The sequence below is a fragment of the Amphibalanus amphitrite genome, unplaced genomic scaffold, assembly GCF_019059575.1.
Source record: "Amphibalanus amphitrite isolate SeventyFive unplaced genomic scaffold, NRLGWU_Aamphi_draft 000210F_arrow, whole genome shotgun sequence".
In the NCBI taxonomy this organism is placed as follows: domain Eukaryota; kingdom Metazoa; phylum Arthropoda; class Thecostraca; order Balanomorpha; family Balanidae; genus Amphibalanus; species Amphibalanus amphitrite.
Genome location: NW_024881705.1, coordinates 463,512 through 475,378, shown reverse-complemented (window position 1 = coordinate 475,378; position 11,867 = coordinate 463,512). Strand labels below are relative to the sequence as shown.

At 54.5% G+C, this 11,867-nt stretch overlaps 1 protein-coding gene across 2 annotated transcripts in view; it reads left to right on the top strand.

Moving 5' to 3' along the window:
- The first annotated feature begins 263 nt into the window (after nt 1–263).
- The window catches only part of LOC122385143 (zinc finger homeobox protein 3-like), an 88,767-nt gene continuing 77,163 nt past the window's right edge, over nt 264–11,867 (top strand). Inside the window, exon 1 of one of the 2 annotated variants that reach the window (XM_043373192.1) lies at nt 264–512. The gene's annotated coding sequence lies outside the window, so the exon portion shown is untranslated. Of the gene's footprint in view, nt 607–11,867 lie in introns of both variants that reach the window. The other variant, XM_043373194.1, reaches the window with a different exon arrangement.

Here is an 11,867-nt window from a genome sequence, read left to right as displayed (position 1 = left end):
AATCCCTCAGTGAGGGCGCTCCGCGCCGTCCACGCACCGCAGTGCCGCACTCCACACCGGTAACAACACGGAGTCTGTTTGCGCCACCAGGCGGCGCCAGCGTCAGCAGTGCACCCATGTCAACACCTATTAATAGGCTGATGAGCGGATGCTAATGGGCGACCGCCTCGCGGGGCGGGTCTTAGCGGTAAATCCCTCCCCCAGCCTGCCGCTAATTAGCGGCGGCCCGGCCGGCCGGCCAGTTGCGCCCCGACCGCGCGGGGGTGAGGAGGTGCCGCGCGCTCGCCGCTCGCCGCGTGCCGTGCCGAGAGAGAGTGGCCGCCGCGCGCCGCTGCAGCGCCACCCGCCGTCCGCCGAACCGCCGCGCCGCGCCCGCCCGATACGCAAGAATCTGCGCACGGGGCGCTGCGATCCGGCGCTCATTGATTAGGGCCGGGGTGTGCATATTTGAGTTCGTCGGCTGCGATGCTAACGAGAGCCCGGAGAGCGGCGCCGACGCTCGCCGCGAGGAGGTGAGTGAGCCGGCCGCTGCCGCCGCCGGCGCCGCCGTGGGTCCGCCGGCTGGCGACCCTTTGTGTGCTGCGCCGCGCCTGTATGCAGATTGGGGTGAGTTCTCATGGGGCGCGTGCCCGGCGGCCGGCAGCGCTCCCACGCCGGGCGCGCGCCCCCGACGATGTCGATGTCGACACTGTTGCGTCCACTGCCGCCCCCGAGGTCAGCAAAAACGGCCCGCCGGCCGGCCTCTCCCACTTTGGCCGAGTTGGCGATGGAGGAACTTGTGTCGCACGCAGAAAAACGTCCCGGTTAAGTGTGGCAGCTATCGAAGGATCGTTCTGGCGACGAGCTGAGCTTTCTTCGTCTGATGTGCTCAAGTGTGATTTACTCTAACTGAGGAGTAAGCCCCAGAGCTGTTGACTCCACCGGAGCTTGGGAAGAAGTGCTTAAGAGGTTGAAAAATATTGCAAAGAAGGTTTTCGATGTACAAAAATTTGGATGGCTCTTGTGGTATGCTTCAGCATGAAAACAATGCTGACTAAAAATTGTAGTTTTAAAATTCTAGCTTTCTGGAAAAAAGTAATATATGCTTTTCAAAATTGTTATCATGTGTGCTGGGTTTTCATTTAGGAATTCCCTGCGCCCAAGCTCACTTCACTTATGTTGTAACGGTTGATTTAGCATTTATGCAACATTTTTCTTCTTGTCTTCTCCTAGTTGTTCATGGTCTGACAGTCACGCTTGGAAGTCAGTTTGTCGCGCTGACCACAATCGCTGGAAGGGACGGTAACAGATCTGCTCATACCACACCGGGCCTTCCAATCATTGCTCTAGACTGGAATGGGACGCACAAAAAGCCAACAAAATGTCGGTCCAGTACCGGTCGTGGCCATTAACTTTCATAAAATCGTGGGAGGCTCGCAGCAGAGATATCGATTCGAAACGCTTCGCTAGCTTCATATTTCTATCTCACGTTTTAGAATCTCGGTGGAATGACTGTTTTTGGGGTGAGGCACTTGAATGGTTTTCCATCTGTTTAATTCAAGAGCTTGATTTTAATCCAATATCCAAATGCATATAGAAGCGTCTGACCATTGCACTCAAACGTGTCCACTGTGCAATGGTTGCACTGAAACGTTGCACATAACTCTGAACATTTTATTTTTATTTTGAAAACTTTGCAACATTTTGACAACCAACGCCTGCACCACCAAAACGACATGCATGTTTCTCATCATGTTATAGGTACTTTACACTTATTAGCATTTGCATCCCTGAACAAATTGTCTGTTGTTGCTAGATATAAGATTGAGTTCTTCATATTCCGTTGAGTGCCAAGAACAACAATTTTGTTTGATAACAACTTATTGTTGCAAAATGTAATTTGCTCTTCACTACTTTTTTCAGCAATCTATGTATTTTTACACGCCTGTCAGTTAGCATTTGTGTAAAATTTGAAATGAAAAGTTGTTTATCTGGACAATATCACCAAGTTTAGTAAATTACAATTAGAATACAAGAACAAAAAAACTTGTTTATCGCCTCCATCAATCATTTTGGGCCTTCTTCTTCGTCGCCGTGCCGTTTATTCTCATGGTCCATTTTCAAATTCACTCGCCCGGTGCCTTCTCACCGGCCCTGACTAAGTCTCTCTGATCGTCAGTCGGTCCATGTTGGACATGCAGGAAACTATGCCCTCCATCGCCGGGTAATCTGTATTTGTGGAAGCCGATATCCAGCCGTGTGTTTTGTCGTCAATCTGTCGACGGCTGCCGATGGCGGATAGGGCCGCCGGCGCGGGCCGGGTGGGTGCCGATTTCGTGTTGCTCCTCCACTACTGGAAGTGGCCCGACCGTCGGCGCGGCGCGTGTCGGCGGCGACGGCGATCGCCATCGGCTCCTGGAGGAACGGTGGCGACGCGCCGGCACTCCTCACAGGAAGATCTCGCACCGGCCGCGCTCCTAAATACTGGACATTTTTCTCCTCGGGCGAGAAAATACCCTCCGACCAAGATGCATTGTCAATTGTTTTCGCTCGGCAGCTAATTCTGCATGGTTGCACCAAACATGACATGTTGCTTATTAATGAAACTTTGCCTCGAAATTTCCCATCCGATCCCATGCGGCGATAACATATAAGAGTGCCAAAAATGGCATTTATCAGTGGTCCTATCTACCAGATATCCTCAAACGTTCGATACTTTCGCGCCTAATGGCAAGCAAAAATTCCGTGGTGCCATTCCAGCATGCCAGGGCGACCGACCATCTTTCGTCAAACAATGCCCTAGCGCTTATGCCAGTAATACCTAATGCCTCTGTAACGACCACCGTAATCATCTGTGTTCATGTTTCCGGCCTAAGGAGTGGATGATACTTATTGATAGACATCTTGGTCAGCCATTACTGTTGCCAATCGCCGATTGTGTAGATTGACTGCTGTAGTTTTGGCCTAGGCCCTATAGCCCTTACTGCTGGACCAATGAAGAAGCCCAGCTACACCTGGGTCGGAAAACGCACTGTAACTTCCACCCACCGTGCTGAGTTGGAGAGCATACGCAGCTCTGCTGTCTGCATACTGGCTAAGCCATACATTATGCAAAACGGGTGTTTGTCAGACCAACTCCTATACCAAACTTTGATGAATAAGTTTGGGAAAATGGGGTGCCACCAATCTGTAGTTCGGGTTCCACAGAAGCATGTAATGTTGATGAAACATTTAGAAACATATGAAATAAATTAATTGTATTTGATAGCTATTCATGCAATAAGTTCCTGAGCTTCGTCATGATTCAGCATTTTACTTATTTAAAACTTCATTTAATTTGTATGTACATGCATACATACGAGTATAAAAGCCATAAATTGGAAATACAAATGTTTGTACAAATGTTTGTCAAATAATAATACAAAACTTCCCTAAAGAAATATTTTTATTGGTATACATGTAATAAGGATAGACGTGGGCAATAACAGGTGGTTTTATAAATATCAATGAATGAGAGAGTGAGCGACATAGGTGCATGTCACGATAGCAATGCACTCGCAATGATCGCGAGGCGTAAAAATTGCAATTAACACAGTCAACGGGCTGGCCGCCGCAGGGTGTTGGTTTTAGACATGTGCATAACTTTTCCGGGTACATTTCATCCCTAAAAACATGACCTGAACACCCGCCATACTAACGTGTCAACGCCTGCTCCACAAATATCTCTCCATGACCCCTACTCATTGTCACTCTGCCTTTACTGGCACTTCAAGGCACTTCGTCGTCTCCCTCTCTCCATGACAATGCTCGTCCATCACCAATCCTCTCCCTCTCTGTCTCTGTCTGTCTGTCTGTCTCTCTCTCTCTCTCTCTCTCTCTCTCTCTCTCTCTCTCTCTCTCTCTCTCTCTCTCTCTCTCCCCCTCTCTCTCCCACTCATCTCCCCCTCTGCACAGCACAGCACGACTCATTGCGCCCTGCCAGGCGACATTTTCTTAACAAAGAATGTATGCGCTAATTACCGCTGCTATTGATCGCCGCCCACCCCAGAGACAGACGTTGTTACACTAAGAGCCTGTCGCGCAGCTCCGATAATCTTCTTTGTCGCTGAGAAATCGCATGGGATAATTAATTACGATATTTGCCGGGGCGGATCCTGTGTCTCTGGGACGTGAATGTCGCTGCAGTGCCGTGCTCGTTAGTGCACAGAGAGCCGGAGGGCCGGCCTGCGATCAAAGGCACGTCCCCACGGCGGTGGTGGCGGCAAATCACTAATGACGCGCTGACGAGAGACGGCGGAATGGGATGGAATGGGATGGGATGGAGTGAGGCGAGATGGGATGGAGAGGGATAGAGTTGGATGGTATAGAGAAGGGCGGAATGGACGGGCATGTTGGGCTAGATGGAATGAGGTGGAGTAGGATTGACAAGGTGTAGTGCGGTGCGCACAGGGATGGGCTGGGCTTCGATTGACACGATTGACTGGGGTGGAACAGAACCAAACTGTACTGGACTGAAAAGGGAGCTATTGGACGAGATGGGACAGTTCGAGAAGTGGACGAGACGAGACGAACATGACGGAACAAGACTGAACGACCCGACACGGCACGAGACAAGGACAACCCCGGACGGACGGTGACCCCGCCCTGACCTCGGAGACTCATCCCACTACCGGAGAAGATCTGACCTAGCAAAGTAATGCGAGCACGCTAAAAACAATTGCGGCGGGTAGGTGTGTGTGTGCACTAATGGCCGCTCTGTGCACTCGTCAGCGGTCAGGGGGCGTCCTTCCAGTCAGTCAGCTCGGATGAGCACTGACCGATTGATCGGAGACGCGGAGGAGGACCGACAAACCACAGAATGTCAGCCGGAATCATGTCTGCGATAATTGCCCTGATCGCTCTTGTTATGATGCTGAAAATGTAGGATAATAATGTTTTATTGTTGAGCAAAAAATGCAAATTTTATTGTGAAACTCGAAGTTGGCGTGGAAACAAACATGCACTGGCAACAAAGATAGGAATTTCAGCCTTTTCTAGTGGAACAAAGCTAACTTTAAAGCCATGAAGACAAATTAAATGTTAATATGCGGTCGTATGAAGGCTTTTCCCCCGAGACCTCTTCTACCAGATGAGACAGAGATTTTGAGCTTAGGCAGCTGTAGCCACATTGTTGATTGGCACTGTGCTTCCGAGTGCTGCCTGAATCAAACACCAGGCCTTCATCTAGCAGAGGAGAGGGCCTATCGTCATGACTAAGTGGATGTCCAGGAAGTTTGATTATTATATCCTCGGCTACAGTTTGTCCCCGACTGAAGCTGCTCTGCAAAAAGCGTCCCCAAACCAGCTGCGGCGGACCGTTGTTCTCTCACCGGGTAAATGTGGCCGACTCACCGGAGCCGGTAGGTGGGCAGCGCGGCGGCGCACAGTTGCCGACTACCTGGTTTACCTCACCCGGCTACCAACTTCTACCGCTGGAACATAAGCCGAAACCTCCAAGTCGCATTGGTGATCAACTAAAAGAGAGTGAAATCCAGTGACGCGCTGTAGGCCGAGTCGTTTCGATACGAGCTACTGTATACGACTCAGCCCTGCGCGGTGTGCAGCGCACCCGCCGCCGCACACGCCGACTGTCCGTCCGTCGACACGCGCGCCAACTTAGCGCTCACTCGCTAAATGTTCAATTCTTTGCGCTTTTTAGACAGCCGAGCTGGCCGGCCGGTGTAAGCACTCCTGCTTATTTATGAGACCTTACCACCTGACTGACGCCGTGGTAATTGGCAATTTCTGGCTCTATCGGCCGATATTTCGGCCCGCCCGGGCCGTGACGTTACAGCGCGAGCTGACCGGCCTGAGTGACACGGGGAGGCGCGTCGCCCGCGGCTGCTCCCTTTAATTAATTAGTCAATTAAGAGCAGAAATTGCTTCTTTGTTGTAGGGCGCGCAGTGGTGGCGGTGGATAATTTCCCTGGTGGCGGCGGCGGCGGTGGTCTGCTGACGCGTCGGCCGCCGCCCGGGGGCGCCACGAGCCGGTCGGCTCGGTCTCGCAGCTCGGGAGGGCTGCCGCAGGTGAGCTGCGGCAGCTCGACCCGCCCGCAGCCCGCCCCGCCCCCGCCTGAGCTCCGGGCGGGGGCTGATACATGGGGGCAGCCCGGAGTGACAATCCCACCCGAGTTAACAGTGAACTCCGAGTGAGCCGGCTCGGCCCGGATTGCCGGCCTGAGCTAACTCGTGTGAGTCGGAGCGGCCCGAACGACTGCCAGCGCTTCTGGTCCCTGGAGACGTTACATCTGGTGTCAGATTGCTTATCTGGTCCCGCGAGCTGGTCTCTAGCTGGATCAAATGCATGGCTTCAAGCTCAGGCCAGACTGACTCCGAGTCCGGGATAACTCTCAATGCTACTTTCTGAGTCGACACGGAGTATATGCCAAACCCGCTTCCAACCGTTACGACACATCCAAACCGATACACCGAGCGCTTATTCCACAAGTAAGACGTCTAAATTACAGCACCTGACCGTATACTATACACCTCTGCACTGTTCGGACCCACTGCGGCAAATTGTCAGATGAAGCCCCGTTCGGCGCCTGCCGGCCCCGCGGGCTTATACGCCGGTAAATGAGAAATGCATTCTTTATTTGATGGAGACGGTAGTTCGCACGGGTAGGCGAGGGATGGTGACACAGGGCGGCGCTGCGGCGGGTCTGTGACCCGGCCGTCAGCCTAGAGCGGGGCACTGAATCCAGGACAGGATCCATGCTAACGAGCTGAGCTCTGTTAATTAAAACGAGATGGTTATCAAACAAGAAAACAAATTTATGCAAGCTGCATTGCATAAAAGTGTCATTGGATTGTTTCTCTGGCACCTAAATAGAGCCACTGGGATTCCGATGCCCTTTTATCATCAGTAAATGAGAAGGTTATTATGCATTCGTACGCCACCGCGAATCTAGTGCTGACTTCATGCAATTCATTGGCAGCCACATCCTGTTGGCATTCATTTGGCCTCATTTCGCTGGCAGCCAGCGAGACACAACTCTTCTTGTAGACTCACACATTTGTTTTTGAACTCATGAAGAGAGAAAGAGTGTTCGAAACTCGTGGTTGCAGGCTGCAGTCCCATAATACCTGGGTACATTATGTGCTCATATATCTACAGACGAAAAGACGGTCAATGATCCGCTTCTTCTCAATGAGACTGCAAAATGTGCCGGATGTTGGGGTCTCGTCTAAACCCCCAGCACATCCTCTTCCATTATTGTCTACAAGCCCGCATGCATTCTTCAATTGGGTGTACCAAGCCGAGTGTCGGCGGGTCCGCTCGGGTCAGTCGCGGTGGCCGTACACAGAAGCACACCCCTGTCGTCCTGTCCTCCACCCGTCACCGCCCCATCATCCCATCATCCGTGGAGGGGAGGCTGTCTTGTCAGCCGCCTCTCACAAACAGTGCGCGCGCCGGCCGCCCCTCCCGCCCGTGCACTGCACATCGGGGGAGGCGGCGATGCAGCAATCAGTCGCGAGCGTGCAGCTACCGACAGGCCGCCGCGCCGCCTCTTGATTGGACGATCACCACACTGGGCTAATGACGTCACCAGATGGTGGCGCCGAGGTGAAATAAAGGTCGTATTAATTAGTGAGCTGTTTAACTCAATCGAGACTGTTTGTGAGACGGCCGGCGCCGCGCGGCTGACGGCCGTGGACGGCCCACGCGGAGCGCTGCCGGGTGCCCGGTGCTGTAACGGGAACTCAGACTCAAACTGTTCAGCTGAGTCGGCCGCGCTGCACTACGGAGAATGACTGTAATGATGGGAGCGATGGGTATTCCACAAATGGCTCGCCGCACAGTGAGTAATATGCCGATGAACGATGTGCTCCGACCACGGCTGGTGGAATTCGGCGGACCGATTTTTGTTGGCTGGAAAGACAACAAGGTCACCTGCCACGAAAGGCAATGATTCGCGTCTGAGATCAACGTATGTATTATGGCAGAAAGCGCTACGAAGTGCTCTGTTCTTACTTGCAAGAACCTCTGCTGTTTCTCCCCGAAGCACAACATTTCCAAGAACAAACCAATCGTCTCTCACGAGTCGGATGTCTATGTATATTCCGAACCGTTCTTGAACATCGATGCCCAGTTTCCGCTATGTTCCCGACGTGGCCTTTATGCTCAGTATTGACTGTTACGAAATACTCTACACCATCGTGTCAATGAATACCCTTGTAATACCGAGGAAAACGGTGCTAATTTCGCCCTGCAGCTCGAGTTGCCACTCTGCTGGCGTGCCGTGCCCGGTCCCGTGTCGGCCGTGTCGGCCGTGTCGCGCGCCCCCTCAAACGCCGCCGCATCCGCCTGCAGGTCGCGCCGGCAGCGCCACAGACGCGCCGCCTCTGTCGCCGGCGCTCCATTTCTGTCGCCGACGCTTGTTTTCCGCAATAAATAGGCCCAGCTGCTTCCATATTTTCTGCCAGAGTTAATCACCGCGACCCGTGCTTTTGCTTTAAAACGCGGACGTTCACATACCATATTGGACAGTAAATTAGATTAATTCATGCTATCATAGATTGGGTCCCGTTTTTAATTTTGCCCCACGCCTCAATGTTTGAAATTTATGTTGATTGTCACCGCTTTATGACGCGTTTTGGCGACTTTCATTAAGTTTTGTTGGTGTGCACAATTTAGCCTGCAGGAGTTTGCAAATTACCCCGGACTAAAATGAGCCAACGCGGCCTAAGTAACTGCCCTTCATGTGATTGCACCGAGCCGGAATCAATCGCTTTTTCCAATCGGGGGTAATTTTAGAGGCATCTTTCATCGCGTCATCAGCAGCGGTACGTCGTGATTGGCCGGCCGTGTGCGGCCGTCGACGGAAGTGAGCGAAGCTCGGCCTGCCCGGGCTCCGGCTGCCGTCCGTCGGGGGTCTTTCCCATACGGCGCTCGCTACCAGCGGCCGGATACTCTGGGTTTCGTGGCAGCACTACCGGCCGTCGGGCGTGACACTCACGCAGGTTCGCTGAGACTCGACCGGGCCGCACTACTCACCCAGGTAGAGAATCGCTCACCCAGAGAGACTTGCTCGCTCTAATCGCGCCGCTCGCCCAGGTAGAGATTTCGCTCTCCCAGGCCGTGCCGCTCGACCAGAGACTCGCTTACCCAGGTAGAGGCCTCGTTCGCCCAGGTAGAGGCCTCGCTCGCCCCGGGGGAGAGAGTCGCTCGCCCGAGGGGAACCGCTCGCCTAACACCTGTGAGAAGCCCCGCTCCCGACAGTTTTACAAGTAAGCAGATTATTTGTTTATAGTCCGGGCCTGCCGGCGGCTGCGCAGTGGCGGATGGTGGGCCACCTGCCCCGGTGCGAGGGGAGGGGAGAGAGGCGGGGAGGGGAGGGGACTGCCCGTGCCCAGCATTAGCTAGTCTATCAGCACTAAGTTGTTACCTGCAGGGCAGAGTATACACGGGTATTGTTTATCCAAAGAACCGCGGAGATAGATGCTATCGGTTCATGCATGTCCTGGATTGCCGAAATGACGTCGCGTTTTCAGATCTCGTCAGATCGGCAGAACAGCTTCCTGCTGAATGACGATTGTTGGTGAGATCCTTCGGCACAGTCCGCCGCCAGTCAAACAGTTTCGACAGCAGAGCGGTGGGACGGTCCGATTCTCCACAGCACCCCGGTGTCAAACGACGCTTTGCTTGTTTAACGTGCTTCTCGAGACGGCGAATCTGGCGCTCGTTTCTCGGATTCCCAGTCACAAATATCCGTCATCACCGATTCGGTTCGCGGCCCGGCCGGCCGCCGATCGTTGTTATGGTTTCATCCGGTTCGTTTTGGTAACCTGACGCCGGCCGTGGCTCCTTTCACCGGTGCGGTGCGCGCTCCGTGGCCACCTCTCTGGCTCCGTGTTGGCGTTTCGCTTCAGTTCCCGATCCGGTGAATACCTGGGCAGCACCCGTTCCGGGTCCCCACACCCCATCCCATTACCGTCCCCCTCCCTCCCATCTTCCCGACCCGGTGGCGTATCAGGTGTGCGGCTGGCGACACATTAACTCCTATCGGGCTACCATCGGCCGCTACACTAATTTGCCGGTGGTAAAACAACACCGGCCGCCACGCCATCTGATGAACCACCTAGTAATTAGACAGCGCCCCCGCCCCGCCCCCGCCCCGGCCCGCCCTGACGGCCGCCGTGCGTGCCAGACGCGCCGTACGGAGAGGAGGAGGGGAGGGAGGGAGAGGAGGAGAGGGGAGAGGTTGATGAAGGACCAGGGTTCAACCCAACCGCCCGGCTATCGAATTGAGTTTTAAATGCCGCCAGAGCTGGCTATGGCGAGGAAGAACGCATAAAAGTCACCACAAAACTCGCTTCATGAGGATGTGTCCGATTGGAAGCGAAGGAAGATGCCAGAGCCGAAACAACTTTAATGGCACGCTCAATTCAGCTCCATATGAACAAAGGCCCGCGCTAGTAACTGAGTTCACGCTCTAAGTGGTGGGGTGCAATGGCCATGTCTTTGTTGTGGCCGGCTCGGCTCCATTTCGACAGTGCTGTAACTCATGCGTCGGCAATGGCTGTGGCCCGTCGCTGGCTGTCGTCGGTGTCCCGTCGGTCCTGGGTACCCCGTACCCTCCCCTCCCCCTCCTGTCCACCGCTCCCCTGGGCGGCATATAAAGTGATGTCTGTGCGTGCGCCGTGCAGCCCGTCAGCCGCGACCACACATCATGAGCTGCCGTTTGTCACATGCAGCGGACGCTGCGTGCGGCGGCGCGTCGCGTGCAGCCGGTAGCGCCCGTGAAGTGCCCTGAGCGCCCCTGAGCGCCTCGGACGCCCCAGCCGTGTCAAACTAGCCGTGATCCTCGGTCTGTCTTCCAGCCGTCCCGTGAGCACCCCCCCCCCCCTGGTGTTCCTGGAGCTGACGATTAGACAGGAAGTTCGCCTGGATGAATGCATGCGTGCATGCTGGAAGCTGTTTGAAGCGGCGGCGAAATCAGACCCAGTGAATTAGGCTTCCGGCGTTTGCGGTTCAGACGTCCGCGCAAGCTGCTTGCTGCGGGTCGTTTTGTCTTCGGTGCGCCCAAAATATGTGCTGTTTTGTTCCCGAGTTGCAATTAAATGAACATTTACGGCCATTATATGTTATGACGGCAATTCAGGCCATTATGATGCTTCCCATAGTCATTTTCATGACTATTTTTTACGATTCTTTGTTTGCTTAGCTCGCATGTTCGTGTCCCATTGGCGCATTCATGGCCTGCTAGCAAAACGGTCTGAGTAGCTGACGACCACTCCAAGGCGGCGCGCGGCGCCGACCGGCCGGCCGAGGGAGCCACCGGCGCCGCGCCGCGCCGGACCGGCACCCACGCGGCGGTGCGCTATGGTCCCGTCTGGTCCCGCCTGGTCCCGTCCGGTCCCACCTGGTCCCGCCCGCCGCCTCTGAGTGACGGCCGTCCGACGCCTCGCCGCCAAACACCTCCAAATTAATGGCACTTGGCCGATAAGCAATTTAGATATTTTGATAAGTGATTTGGGAAGGGCAAATCTGATTCCAGTCACAATGGGGGACTATCGGGAAATCTCATTCCCACCCCGAACATGCATTCCGGTGTCATTAATTACTGACGGCGCGCGCATAATCTGCCGAAGCCCAACAAACAAGACAGCCGGCGCGGCGCGGCGACCCTGGCCGCCCGGGAGGGAGGGGGGAGACTGGAGAGGGCGCCTCTTCCTCCGCGGCGTCCCCGATCGGCTCTCAGCCTCCGAGAGGGCTGGTACGGCACACGGGCGCCGTACCAGCCGGCCGGTAATCGTAAAAATAGGCCAGCTAATGCGACCCATAAGTGGCAGCATAAAGGACGGACACATTCTTGAACTAATGGAGTGGCTGGCGCTCGGGCAGG